This window comes from Castor canadensis, chromosome 2 (genome assembly GCF_047511655.1).
Source record: "Castor canadensis chromosome 2, mCasCan1.hap1v2, whole genome shotgun sequence".
NCBI classification, from domain to species: Eukaryota; Metazoa; Chordata; class Mammalia; order Rodentia; family Castoridae; genus Castor; species Castor canadensis.
Genome location: NC_133387.1, coordinates 106997421 through 107011098, shown reverse-complemented (window position 1 = coordinate 107011098; position 13678 = coordinate 106997421). Strand labels below are relative to the sequence as shown.

Genomic DNA, 13678 nt, shown 5'->3' with positions numbered 1-13678 from the left:
AGAATTGATGATTTATAAGTACCAGGCTCTACTTACTCCAAGCCATTTGCATGCCAGATCCTATTTAATCTCCACCCAGGGCTGGGGAGATAGGTGTTATTCTTGCTCCTGGGACTGCCTTGTCATTATCCCACTGATTTGCTCACTTTTGGTACATGTCAACTTTGAAAAATTGGAATTCATAGTGGTTTTTTTTTTTTAAATCTGTACTAGAATGCTCAGGTTGCCATAACAAAATACCAAATATTGGGTGGGTTAAACATCAGACTTTGTAGTCTGGTACACACAGTCAAGATGTTAACTGTGGTTGGGCTCTGGTGAGGGCTTTCTTCCTGGGTTGCACACAGCCACCTGCTTGCTGTGTCCTCACATGACCTATTCTATTGTGCATTTATAGAGCTCTGGTGTCTCTTCCTCTCCCTCTAAAGATACCAGTCCTATGAGTATGGGGACCCAACATTAGGACTTCATTTAGGCTTACCTCCCTAGAGCCTTTCTCCAAATATTGTCACATTGGAGGTTAGGACTTCACCCTAGTCCATGACACATTCAAGGTCAATATCCACTTTGGTATCTAAATTTGTACTAACCACATTATTATTTATTGATATTTAAAAGATCCTTACAATTGGATAAGGTTCTACAATAACTGACTCTGCCTTGATTTTTCTCATGTTAAGGGGGAGGAAACTTAAGGCCTAGAGAAAAGGATTTTGCTCTGAGCAACACCTGAAGCTCAGTAGGATCAGACCTGAAGCTACTATGCATGACCCTCAGTTCTTGCTACTCAGTGTACGATCCATGGTGCATCAGCCTCTGCATATCTGGGAGGTTTTTTTTTTTAATGAATACAAGCTCTCCAGTCTCGCCCCAGGACCAGTGGGTCAGAACCTGCACTTTAATAAGAACGTCAGAAGCATTTTGTACATTTTCAAGTTCAGGACATTGTTCTAAGTTAGGTACCTCTACTACTGTCTTTGTGGGTCTTTGACTCCTGTGTCTGGGCTGAGTGTGTACTGTTGAGGCCTCAGAGGCCCAGCCAGGAGAAATGTTAGGCCTGAGAGGGGAATGAAGAAGATATGGATAGAGGGAGCTAAGAATGTTCCTCAAGTGGCCCACACTTGGCTGCTGCTGCACATACAGCAGCTCTTGCTTCTTGGGTCAGGAACTGGCATTGTTGACATACTGAGCTGTAGCTAGGGCCACCAGTTACAACTGGTACAAAGTTATAAGCAGGTGCTCTGCTGTGCTCAGTGACTAAAGATACAAAGACATAGCTTTCATCTGGGATGTAGGGATATGAGATCTGGAGAGCTGCAGTCAGACTGCCTGTCTCCATGTGATATCAGCCCAAATTGTCAAACACTTAACTACAAATCAAGGTGCCCTCTCTCAAAGCCATTTAAAAACATTTATCAGAATACCCCTTTTTTTTGCATGATCATAAAATATTTAAGGATGGTCAGTATCTGAAAAAGTGCTTATTTCTTGAAGGCCATTTGAAAGTATAGGGAAGAAGCCGTAAATAATATCTTTCCCCTTACCTGTGATTCTTCTATTTGCCCTTACCTGTGATTCTTCTATTTGCCATACTAGAAAGTCAAGAAGCACAGTAAAGAGAATGTCCTGCTCAAGGACCTTAAAGGTCAGATCAGTCTTGGTGTTAGTCCATGTCCTATTCCTGTTTCTCACCACCTGGCTGCAACAGCTATGCCCCCTTGTTTTCTTGTCCATTTTCTTATCTAGTTCCCTTTCTTAATTGCCACATTTATTATACAGAGGGGTTTCACTGTGATGTTTCCATATGTGCATTATAATGTATTTTGATCAACTCTACCCCCTCTGTTACTCTTTATCCTCCCCATTTTAAATAATTTTAGTGGGCTCATTAATCTATTTTTATACATGCATATAACATACTTCCATCATGCTCAACTCCTATCAACCTCTCCTTTCACTCTCTCCTGGTCCTTTTCTAGTTCTATCTGTTAGTGGCCATTCACACACGACACATATGGCTAGCACCTAGTAGATGCTTCAAAATTCCTGTTGACTTGCACAGTTTTGGAAAACAGCTATACATGGGTGGATCTGCTGGGACATTTACCCATGAGGGAGGATGGAGTAGCAATATTCACTCTCTCAGGCTCTGTGTCCTGTTCCACAGCTGGCACATAGGGTTGACAGGCCTAGGGCCCTGAGAACGCAGTTCCTCCTGCTGGTGGAAGTTGCCCTCTGCCTCCAGTGTGACAACTCAGTCTTCACCCTATAATATTTAGGGATACTGGTCACTTTTGTTTTTCTGAGTCTATGATGTTTGGTGGTTTCCAAGAGTCTGAGGCTCTCCAGGACAGAAACTAGGCCTCTTTTCTGGGACAGCAACCAGAAGCTCAGCCTATAGTGTCCATTCCCTTTCTGTAATCATTTTCCTTTACACTATCTCTTGGTGGAAACTCTTCATCAACGACCTGCTTATGACCTCCTGCTGCTCTCTTTGCCTACCATCTGAGACATTGGGTTGTTCTGTGCTTCTGCTGTTCCTTGGACACACAAGACTTACTTACTGTTGCTGCCTTCTCTAGTCCTTGGCTTACATGTCACCTCAGATCTAGTCTTCTTGGGGACCTCAGTGCTGTCTAGGCCCTGAGGCCTAGTTCTCAGCTAGTTCTAGTTCTCATCTCTGGCCCCTTCCAGACTACCCTTTCCCATAGTGGTGTCCAGAGTAAGGAGGAACCTCAGAGATCCTGGGAGGGAATTTCTGATACCTACACCAGAGTTGGAAGGATTCCTAAAGACTCATTTCATTCAGGGTACTCTTTATTTTCTAAAACCTGACTGCACCCTGCTACGCACTATCTGTAATGCTGAGAGTAGCAAATAAATCAGACAAGGGCCAATGTTCATTGAGGTTACATTCCAGAGGAGGAGATCCATGACAAATGCATGAATAAAATATCCACTGAATGATATGCACATGTGTATATTTATATTCCATGTACATTAATGTATATACCTGTATCTATTTAAGTACTTAAATAAATGTAAAATTTTATGCACACTTACATATAGGCAACATTTTATTTGTAAGTATAAGTAGACATAAAACACGAATATATTTATTTATATGAATATGCTTCTATAAACAGTGATAAATGCTCCATAGAAAAGCTAATCAGGACAGAGAAGCAGCATGGGATTGAGGGAGAGTGTGCTTTGGTACACAGGGGTCAGGAAAGGCCTCCACGGAGAATTGGCATCTGTGAGAGCTAAATGGGACAACCACTTTTCCTTCTGCTCTGTTCCCTTCCTACAGCCCACCTCCCCTTCCCTCCATGCACAGCCTCAGGTGTCAGGTGATTCCCAGGAGCTGGCGACCCGGGACCTCCCCTACACAAGCTCAGAAGTGGCACACTTCCACTGGGGAGTGGAACAAGAGGGAGGAAGCCCTCAGTGGGGTATCCTTTCCCCCCAGGGGCCACCACCCCACGGCAAGAGAGGCGCACAGGGCAGGCTCGCAGGCAGAGCAGCGGGGCGGGGCGGGGGCGGAGCGGGGGCGGAGCCAGGGGCCAGCGGAGGTGAGGCGCGGGCGGGGCCAGGGCCGAGCCTGGGCGTGCTGAACCAGCGTGGGTGGGCGGGGGCGCGGGCTGCGCGGGGAGGGGCCGGCGGCGGCGCGGGGCTGAGGCGAGGGGAGCAAGGTGTGCGCGCCCCCGCCCAGGCTTCTTAGCCGCACCCACCCCTCCCCGCGCAGCCGGCGCCCCCGCCCACCGGGGTTCGGTTCCAGGCGCTTCCGTCCTCTTCGCTGGGCCACTGTCCTCCGCCGGCTCTGCGTGGGAGGGCAATGGGTCGGCGTGGAAAAAGTGAATGAGGACTCCGGTGGCCTCGGCCAGAGCCTGACTCCGTGGGCCAGGGCCCGGCCGGCACCATGGACGCGTCGAGCTTCTTGGCGGCGAAGCCCCCCACAGGGTAAGCGGTGTTGGGCGGGCGCGGGATCCTCGCGGCGGGGCCTGGGGCAACTGGGCAGGGACTGCGGCGCGCACAGAGGGCTGGGGGGTGGCGGGGTGGCGCGGGTGCGCTGTGTACATGGGCGCCCCTGTCGTTGCTCAGGTAACCGTGTCAGGCCAGCTGCGAGCCTGCCTGGGTCCCTCCAAGTGCTGGCCCTGAGGGCTGAGGGACACAGGGGGACACCAGGTCTCTAAATCCAACTGACTCCCTATCCTGTGCCTTGGGGGCGTTCCAGTCAACCCCCCTCCCCCCATCAAGGGCCATGGTGGCCTCTTGTCCCCTGCCACCCAAAGGGGAGCCAGGACTTCAAAGGCCAGCAAGAGGCCTGTGTGGATGTTTTCAGGACAACTGTTGGTCCTGCCGCCGCCTTCAGTCCAGGGTTTACCTTGACAGTGCTGGGACACCCAGGGTGGGATCTGCCCCACCCAGACCCCAGCAGGACAAGGACTTCAGTGCTGCCATCCTTGCCCTGCCCAAACCTCTCCAGGTTTCTGTTTGCTCTCCCCACCACTTAGTGGGTAGGGATTCCATGGCACACTTGGAATTTAACTGTAGAAAGGGTAACTTCCCTAATACAGGATGATCTTGCCGGTAACCGGGTCCTGAGCAAGGTTGAACTGTGCCTGTCTGTGCCCATCCGGTCCAGGCCGCTTTCTGCTTGGCCTGCCCTGGGTCAGTGCACCCCTGGCGGACTGTGGATTTCAGCGCAGGCCCTGACCTTCCCCCTCGGGCTCCCTGGAGTCCTTGTGTTATGAGTGTTGCACATGGAATGAGTTGGGGTGTGCCCTGCACCTGCTCACCAAGTGGCCCACCCTCCATTTCAGCAACTGGATCCTAGAGGCAGCTTTGGGGACAATGGATCTCTTTTCTTTTGCAGTTGTGTCCCACTGACTCACTCTGCCCTATGCCCATAGGCGGTGTGTTGCTCAAGTGTATTAAAGGTTTTTAAACTGGCTCTTTAAAGAAAATAAAATAATTTTAATGCCAGCCAAAATTGAGCTTGGTTAGTAACTCAAATAATCTTAAGTATAGGGATATTGACAAAGTTTTGCATTGCACTTAAGTGTGGTTATGTAATTCCTTTTGAACAAACAGATAATCCCCAAAGAAAATAGATATGGTAAACCCTTTTTCATAGGCATCCCAAATAAACAGGGAATTGTGAGACAGAATTATCTTTAAATCTGTGGCTTTTGTAATCTATTAAATGATCCTGTTTAAGGGGACTGAAATATTTTGTCACTGTCACCTTAGAAGTAAACATGAGAACATTTAAGAGGCTAGCAAAACTGCATCCCTGGAATATCTGTAAAAGCGTGTAAAGGAGGCTGGTTATAGGACTGAAGCTGCTCTTTGCAGTCTGTTGCTGTAGCCAGAAGATGAACTTGTTCCCTTCCCCAGATTGCACAGCACCGACTGGCCTTCCCGTGTGAGTCACAAAGGAACAGGAAGGACTTGTCTTGTGGATATGATAACAAAGCTTGAAATTGTCATCACTGAGGCATTTGATTCTTTCCCCTCATATCCACACCATCCTATTGGCCTGTTTGTACCTTTGTCCAAGAAATGGAGAGGTGCTGTTTTGAACTTCTGTTATACCCGTTATTTTATCATTTGTCATTTGTTACTACTTTTAGTGAAGAAACATCAAGACAATATCAACATACTTATAATTTTCAGAAAAGAATTAGAAGTTTAATAATATTTTGTGTTAAAATATGAGGCCGGAAGTGGCATTTAGTCTTAAATGTTTTTTATTATTTAGGTGTACTGCTCGCCTGTCACAGGATAGATTAGGTTGTGAAATTTCTGGCTGTAGTACACTATTTGACCAGTCAGCTTCTGTTGGCTCATGTCTGAAATGACTGTTTTCTTTGTGCCTTGCAGCTAGTATTTGTGATATGGTTGATGGAACTTTGTGTTCTACCTGATATAGCAAAGGTTGGTTATAAAATCAAACTTTCAGTAAGCAATCATTTTTCCATGTGAAAACAAACAACTGATGTGACGAATTTGCTGTTGTTGTTGTCTGAAACTATGAATCATTCTTGTACCATGTTGTCACTGGCTAGAATGGGCACAATGAATTTGGGAGGTTGCACATTATAAAACACAGCCTGAAGAGCCCTTCTTTAAGATTACTGAAGGGACAAATGGGTTGTAGAATTAAATTCATCTGACTAAAATATTAGTAGATATTTATTAGCTATCTTTGTTAGGAACACAAATATAAATTTACTTGATTGAGATCATATTTTTATTAGTAATTTCACTAAAATAATGACCTATGACTACAACTTCTGGGGAAAGTGTCTTTTAGGAAGGAGGCTGTGTACAAAAACTAACAAGTGAGGCTTAATGGACTATTTGGGGAATTGTAGAGCTCAGTTTGATTAGTTTGAAGTGTAATAGCTGACAGACTATTTTAAAGCACAGATAAAGTCAAATTGCCTTTTGTTGAGGTTTTAAAATATATGTAAGTCCATATTTTAATTTTATTTGGTTAGGTTTAGTTTGAGCATTTGTGATATCCATCCATTGTTGGTTGTTATGGAACTCAGTGCTGAATTTTGCATTGCGCTCTAAGTGAATAAGGGACAGAAAGTTTGGGATTTGTTGGGATGGTAGTTATTTTTTCCTTGGAGGACACACATTTTGTGTAGAGTAGAAAAGATACCAATGACACAGAATGTCAAAACAGCAGGAGCATTTGATCAAAGGTTGTGTTCAGTTTGCTTATGTAAAAATCAGTTAGCTTCATGTAGATGTAACTGTTACTCACTTCTCCTCATAAACTTATATTTAATCATATGTAGTCCAGGCTGCCCTTGAACTCATCACCATCCTCCAACATTAGCTTCCCTAGTGCTCTGATTGTACAGGTATTCAAAACTATGCCCAGCTCAAAGTGGGTAACTTGAGCCTTTCTTATCATTGTCAGCAGCCAACAATATATCAACATAGAGGGCCAACCACAGTCACATTTTGTATTAAATCCTCATAAATGCTTAGCTATAAAATAAACATTAATAATTACACATTTAGGTTCCTTAGGCCTTCTTGCTTTTGGCTAAAATGTTGGAGAATGTGTTTACATCCTTGGAAACCAGAGAATAATAATAATCGGTTTTATAAAACTTTACCACTTAATTTGAGCTCTCTTTTTAAAAGATGTTACTTTTGAGCTACTCTTTCCTTTGGCAGTTCATTCAAGAGTGCTAGTGTTAGATATTTCTTGGTGGGAAGTTAAGAATATGCCTATTTTCTCTAGGGTTTTTTTTTTTCAGATACGATTTTTCTTAAGAGGATTTGAACATTTCCCTATCACAATATCAAGTAATCATACAGCATTTTCTTTATTTCTTAGTGATTGTGTCAGAATGATGGAACTGAAGTACCCCTGACATTCGGTGTAAAGATATTTGTAAACTGAGATTCCGACCTGCAGCCCCTCTGAGTTTTCTCTCATGCCCTTCTTCCGTGCACTGGGAGAACAGATTATTATTTGGTAGCACTGTGACCCTGGAGGGGTGTCAGTCTCCACATTTATGTGGGCCTCAATTCTGTGTCTCTTTTAATTTGGGACTTGGGAAATGAAGTCCTAACTTGTGTGCACCCAAGTGTACTTTCATAACTAGTAAGAAAAGAAAGCAGTAATTATAGGATATATCCATACACTAGAATAACTAGTTTAAAGTTCTAGGTCTTTTGTGTTTGTTATTAAATTTATGATTAAGCTTGATTTTGTGATTCATCAAATATTTTAAAAAGGGAGAAGAAACATTTGGTATCAACATAGTGTTTAGGTGGAGCATGTTCAAATTTGAAATAGAGTAACATTCAGTTATCATTTAGACTTGAACTAAGGAAATACATTTCAGAGGGAATTAGTGCATTTTTATGTGGTATTTCCTCATACTCCTTCTTCTTTCCCCATCCATATTTCATTATGAGCTCTGTGGATTTTACATGTCATTTAATTTTAGCAATGTGTTTCAGTTACCCGGTACTACACCTGACACAGTTATTATATCCAAGAACCTCTGAGGACTTTTATGTGTCCTCTCTTTGTCCTTTTTTATTTAAAATATGTAGTGTTGGTTTATATTATTGTCATATTGATAATGTGGGTTTTTGCTCTTTTATGAGTTTCATTTACTTAGTTATACATTTTAGTCCTCACCCCTCCTGCAGTCTGTGCCTCTGCTGTGTCACCTGCCTTTTCCCTCTAGCGTTTCTGTATTGTTCAGTGTCCCTCACTGGGTTTTAGTGCCTCAACTGATGGGTGGCATTGTTTTATATGATTTTTTTCTTCATGTTCCTATCATTCTGTATTCCCACCTGTCTCTTTCTTGAGTGGCATTAAATTATTTTTTCATGTATGCTTGATGTGGTTTCAGTTGGTTTTGATAAAGCTACTAATTAATAATGGTGATACCTTTCAAGACTAATGCTCATTACCTAGACTTTGCTGTGGAATCTGGAGTGACACATGAAAATGGGTCTCCAAAAGTATATGCATTTCCTACTGCTTGTCTCAGGGACCTTCTGCTTGTTTCTGAGTGAGCCCCTGGACAGAAGGATAGGAGAACCCTGTGGTCCTTAGGTTTTAGCATCTTCTTCCATCTAGTCTCCCTCATCAGGTGGTAAGTTGCTGCTGGCCAGGACCATGTCTCTGATGGGCCAAGAACAATTAGAATTCATTTCCCCGGCCAAAAACATTTCTATTAAAGAATAAATCAAAAGGTTTTAAAACCAACTGTTAAAATATATTTTGACACTTGTCCATTTGGTTGGACACATTCCCGTATCACAAAAGGTATCGCATAAATGCTTTTGTATATCCAACTCCCACCCTCCACCAAAGTCAGTGAGGCCATTTTGGAGATTTTGATTGATTTAGAGGAACCATTGAAGTCCTTTCCCTGAATAAAAGGATACAATCCACAAAGATGAGCCAGCTAAATCAGAAGTCCTGAGTCCTCTATCTCCCCACCCAGTGCTTACTCAATTTTCACTGCCCAAGAACCATGGGGAGGAGCCTTGATCTTAGGGTCACTGTTCCCACCTTCCTCCAGACCATGTCCAGCATGGGTACCTGCTGATGGCCTCACACCCCAAATGGGTGAGGACAAGGGGCATCTAAGGCCTTTCTTGGCCATGTAGGGCAACTTTCCTGATTCAAACTACCTTCTGATTGTTTGTCAATCCTAATTGGCTTTCTCCCATCATAGCCAGAAAAGGAGGGTGAGTGGAAAGAATTTTGGCCCAGGGATGAGAATATTTGGGCCCTGGTACCAGTCATGCAAAATTAAATTTACCCTTTGTAGCTTAGCCTGGGCCCTCCTGATGGGATTCCTGCATGTTGGCTAGTCCTGGGCTTTCTAGTAAAGCTCTTTGCCAGGGTGAATATGGTATGTCAGTGTCTGTCAATGCTGCTCTTGCTGGAGCATTGAGTGCTTGAGAAGTGGCCAGTGTGACTGAGGAAACTGTATTCCTCCTCTGCTTTACTTGTCAATTTAAACTTAAATAATTCTGTGTGTGGAGGAGGGAGGGAGAGGGAGAGGGAGGGAGAAAGGAAGGGAGGGAGGAAGGAGGAAGAAAGGGAGGAGGCACGGTACTGTGGCTCCATAATGGATGGCAGGGCTCCAGCCTCTAGTTTTCTCACTCTTGGTTGGCAGCTGCAGCTTTCCTGCTTGGAGGCCTCATACATCATCTCCCACCTTGCCCTGGAGGCCTTTTCTCCTTCCCTGGAGTAGTTAAGTCATTTTTCAGGCTGCAAGAGCCCCAGGACTCCAGAGGGACTCCCTCTGGCTCCAAGCTTTCTCCTATCAGAACTCCTCATTGTGATTATGATTTCCCCATTCACATGCCTCTCACCCATGGAATTCTGAACTTGGAGTCAGGCATCTCACTTTGCGTTTGTGTCATCTGTCTGCAGCACAGCTTGCTCAGTTAAAACCCAGTGAGAGAGCTCTACTTCCCCTTTGTTGGTGAGGCATTTGGATAAGATGAGCCCTAAAATGATATGACTCAAAGTGTTCCAGAATAGGCTATATCCCTCTTTCAAAAAATTGACTTTTTCTTAAATTGCCACTTAATTTTATTTCTGCCAGACCATGTGAGAACAGACAGATCAGCTGGCAAGAAACTATTTCTAACAGCTCTGCTCTGACTTGGCTTGCCAGAAACGCAGCCCTGTTCTTTGCAGATTTGAAAGGTGTTGATGCTGTATTTCGAGGACCATAAATCCATGGTGGTTTCAAGAGAAGTGTTTCTCTCTTATCTAAAAGTCTGTGTGGGTAGTCCATACTGGATTTGAGGTGTGAAATTATCAGGGAGTTGTTCCTTTCTCTGTTGTTCTGCTCACATGTTGTCTGCGTGTGGCTGCTACATGCTCTAGTCCTGACTGAGGAGGGGAGATGGAAGAAAGTACCTGCCCTTTCCTTTGGGGCACATGTTGCCCCTAATTCCTTCACTCATGTCTCCTATGGCTGTCCATAATCACAGTGTCATTAAACAGAGGCTCGGAGGCCATGGGACCAGAACCCTTTGCCTCCATGACCTCATTTCCAACCCGATGAGGGCTAGGAGTCTAGGCAAAAGTGGGCTGGGGGGCAGGTGGCCATGGTGAGCATGTGGCTCTTCTTCCTCCCTTCAGGGTCCTAGGAAGTCCCCAGCTGTCTCAGGAAGGCATGTCCAGAACAGTTTCCAGCCTCTGCTGAAAAATGTGTCCTTAGTTTGCTCAGAGTATAACTCACCAGAAATGGCCTAGGCTCCATGGCCAAGGTTTGACTTGATCCAGGCTTGTTGGCAGCTGCATTTCTGACTGCAGTCTCCATTCCAGTCCTGAGCATTGACAAGATGCAGACACTTCTCCCCACCTGTTCTGTATCAAAGGAAAGCACCTATCTACACAGCAGGCATTCTCCATCCACCCACATAGTTGAGGAAGTGACATTTAACTCAAAGGCTGGCGATAACCAGGGCTTTCTGTCTGACACATCAAGGTGCTGATATGCTTTGCTTTTCATGATGTCCATGCAACACCCACTTCTTGTGCCTGGTGGGTGCCAGCGAGGACAGATGGAGAAGAGGATATTTTAGGCAGTCATGGGGAAAGTCAGAGCCTCCTTCTTCCTGCTCTCTTGGTGGAGGGAGGCATGTGGGACATAGACCTGGCCTGAGGTGATGAGCTTTTACAAAGTGTATCATCTTAGATACCCCTGTGGCCTTGACAGTCAGTGATCTGGAAAAGGAGGGAGACCCGATGCACTGCTGTCACAGTCATGTGTAAGTAGCTTGAGCAATTAAATACCCAAGTAGCACCCTAAGGTTAAGGAAGCCTTTGGGAAAACCACCTGTATGTGTGCAAGTGTGCATGTCCACGCACACACACAGGGGTGGTGTATCTTCTAGTACTTGGCAAAGCAGGAGATTCCCAAATCAATTCTGGCAGTGTTTTTCCAAACTTAATGGTTTGGAAGTTGTGTTTAAAAATAGTGTTAGATGGGAGTGATAATTTAGAGAAGTGTACACTTTTGTTCTGGTGGTTAATTTTTTAGTTTCTAAATACAGTTTTGTTGGCTAGACTCCTACTAATTAAGAGCAAAATTCACTAATGTTCAATAAACAAACCATTAGTTGGAAAGAGCCTGGTTGAATGTGGCCAGAATCTAGACATTTACCATAGAGAATATGGCCTTGCCAAGAATCCCCATCCATCTGCCCACCCTTCTGTCTTGCTGCCTATAATTATCTTGTGGAATTGGTTTTGGGTGGATGTGAAATGTTGTCCCTCCTACTCAGTGCTTAAGCCATTTATTACATGGTAGTAGTTATCAGTGTTCTAACAACATCATGCATGTGAAGAATGAATTATGGACCTCTTTTGCCACTCCAAACCTCCTAATTTGATTTAAAAAGCTTAATGAGGGTACTGAAGTCTAAGAGATTCTTATGTTATATCAGTCCCCTACCTTGCTGTCTTTTACCTCTTCTCAGAGATATTTGATTGATGTAAAGGACTGATCCATAGTCAAAGAAAATGTAGTGTGCAAATTTCACAACATTCACAAAAGTAATGAAAACTAGTTTTGAAACGAGTCTGATTTTAAAGTTGAAAAGAAATTTCAATGTGGAATATTTCCATATTGTTTGATAATTTGTTTTTACTTACCATAATATTTTTCATTTTTGGGTTGATACTTTTTGGCCATAATTTTTCTAAAAGGAGGAAACAAATTAATCCTCACAGGACTTGCATTATGTGTTTCAGTCGTTTGTGGTGGGTTATAGCTGACAGAGATGGTCTGGCATATCCTGGGTGACTGGATCCTCCCAGTGGTGCCCACTGAAGTCAGCAGGATGATACTTGCCTTCTGCAATTTGCAGGTTAGATTGTTCCATGTCTCTTCAGTCAGGAGTCCAGCATCCAACTCCTCATCTGTTGGTAATCCCACTCTATCAAGTGGAAAACAGGACTCAGTTTCCAAAGTTTCCTTTGCAGGATTCTATGCTGGCTTCCTGCAGGGTTGCTGATGATGGCCCTCTTATGTGTTTCTGAACTGCTAAAGCTTCTCAACAGCATTTTTTGAAAGGAACAGTCATCTTGTTACGTATCTATGTGATTCCTTCCTTATCCACGAGACTCCATATGTCACTTGTTTGATCAGAACAGTACTAGTGCATAACTCACAAGATTCTTAGGTGGGATTGCAAATTTTTTTCGAAAGAAATGATGTGGAATGTGAAAGAGGAAGAGAGGGTGGGGCCTCGCTGGGATGGTTGGGGTGGCAGTGGCCCAGCTCTGAGGGACAGGGGCTTGGTCCGGCGACTCCATCGTGAATGAGCAGGAATGGGAGGCCTGTCCTGGATAGAGAGGAAAGGGGGAGCTGGATGAAGGGAGGGGGATCCTGAGGAAGTTGATTCACTTATCTGTTTGTCTAAATATTGTTGTTGAGTGTGATGCGTGCTGGTAAGAGGGTAAAGATGCATCCAGACACAACTCTGACCTCTGGGTCCCTGTTCCCCTTCAGGAAAGATGGACTGTGAGTGTGAACGGTCAGGGGATCAGAGGAGTGTAGTTCCAGCAAAGGGCAGGAGAGAAGACAGGATAACTGGGTCCAGGCCCCATAACAGCAACCAGCCTTGTGGGTGTTGATGGACACAGGCACAGTCTACTGCCCTTGCTCATATCCCCTATTTACTCCTTGCAATAATCTGTGACATGGATTGGAGGATTCTTCCTATTTAAAAAGGAACACAGTAGGATAATTGGTGAGCAAGGGCACTTTCATGTATTTACCCAGTAATCACAAAGCTCTAGTCTATCCATGCGTTCCTCGGGTGCTCATGAAAAGAAGCCTGGGGGCCCTAAAGAAGTCCTGAGTCTAGGCTGAGTGGGAAGGGCGTGTAGGAAGTCTTGTTGGATGTAGATGCAGTGGGGGCTACGTAAGGTCCTTGAAAGGTACAGGTGTCCCAAGAGGAAGGTGGGGACAGTGGTAGTACTCGGGTCCTAAGGATGTTGACCTGGCAGTTCTTTTACTTTATTTGCAGAGCTTCCCATGAGAAAGAATTGACCTTCCCTATTCACCCACGAGAACACTCAGTTGGCATTCACAGGACAGGCAGGTGGTAGTGACAAGACACACCTGGGTCATCACACTGTCCCTCC

General features: G+C 44.6%; 1 protein-coding gene across 10 annotated transcripts in view; it reads left to right on the top strand.

Annotated features, from left to right (window-relative positions):
* The first annotated feature begins 3657 nt into the window (after positions 1-3657).
* The window catches only part of LOC141420747 (ral guanine nucleotide dissociation stimulator-like), a 77934-nt gene continuing 67913 nt past the window's right edge, over positions 3658-13678 (top strand). For 3 of the 10 annotated variants that reach the window (XR_012445308.1, XR_012445306.1, XR_012445305.1), the window contains exon 1: positions 3664-3963. The gene's annotated coding sequence lies outside the window, so the exon portion shown is untranslated. Of the gene's footprint in view, positions 3964-13678 lie in introns of all 10 variants that reach the window. The other 7 variants (XR_012445309.1, XR_012445307.1, XR_012445311.1 and 4 more) reach the window with 5 other exon arrangements.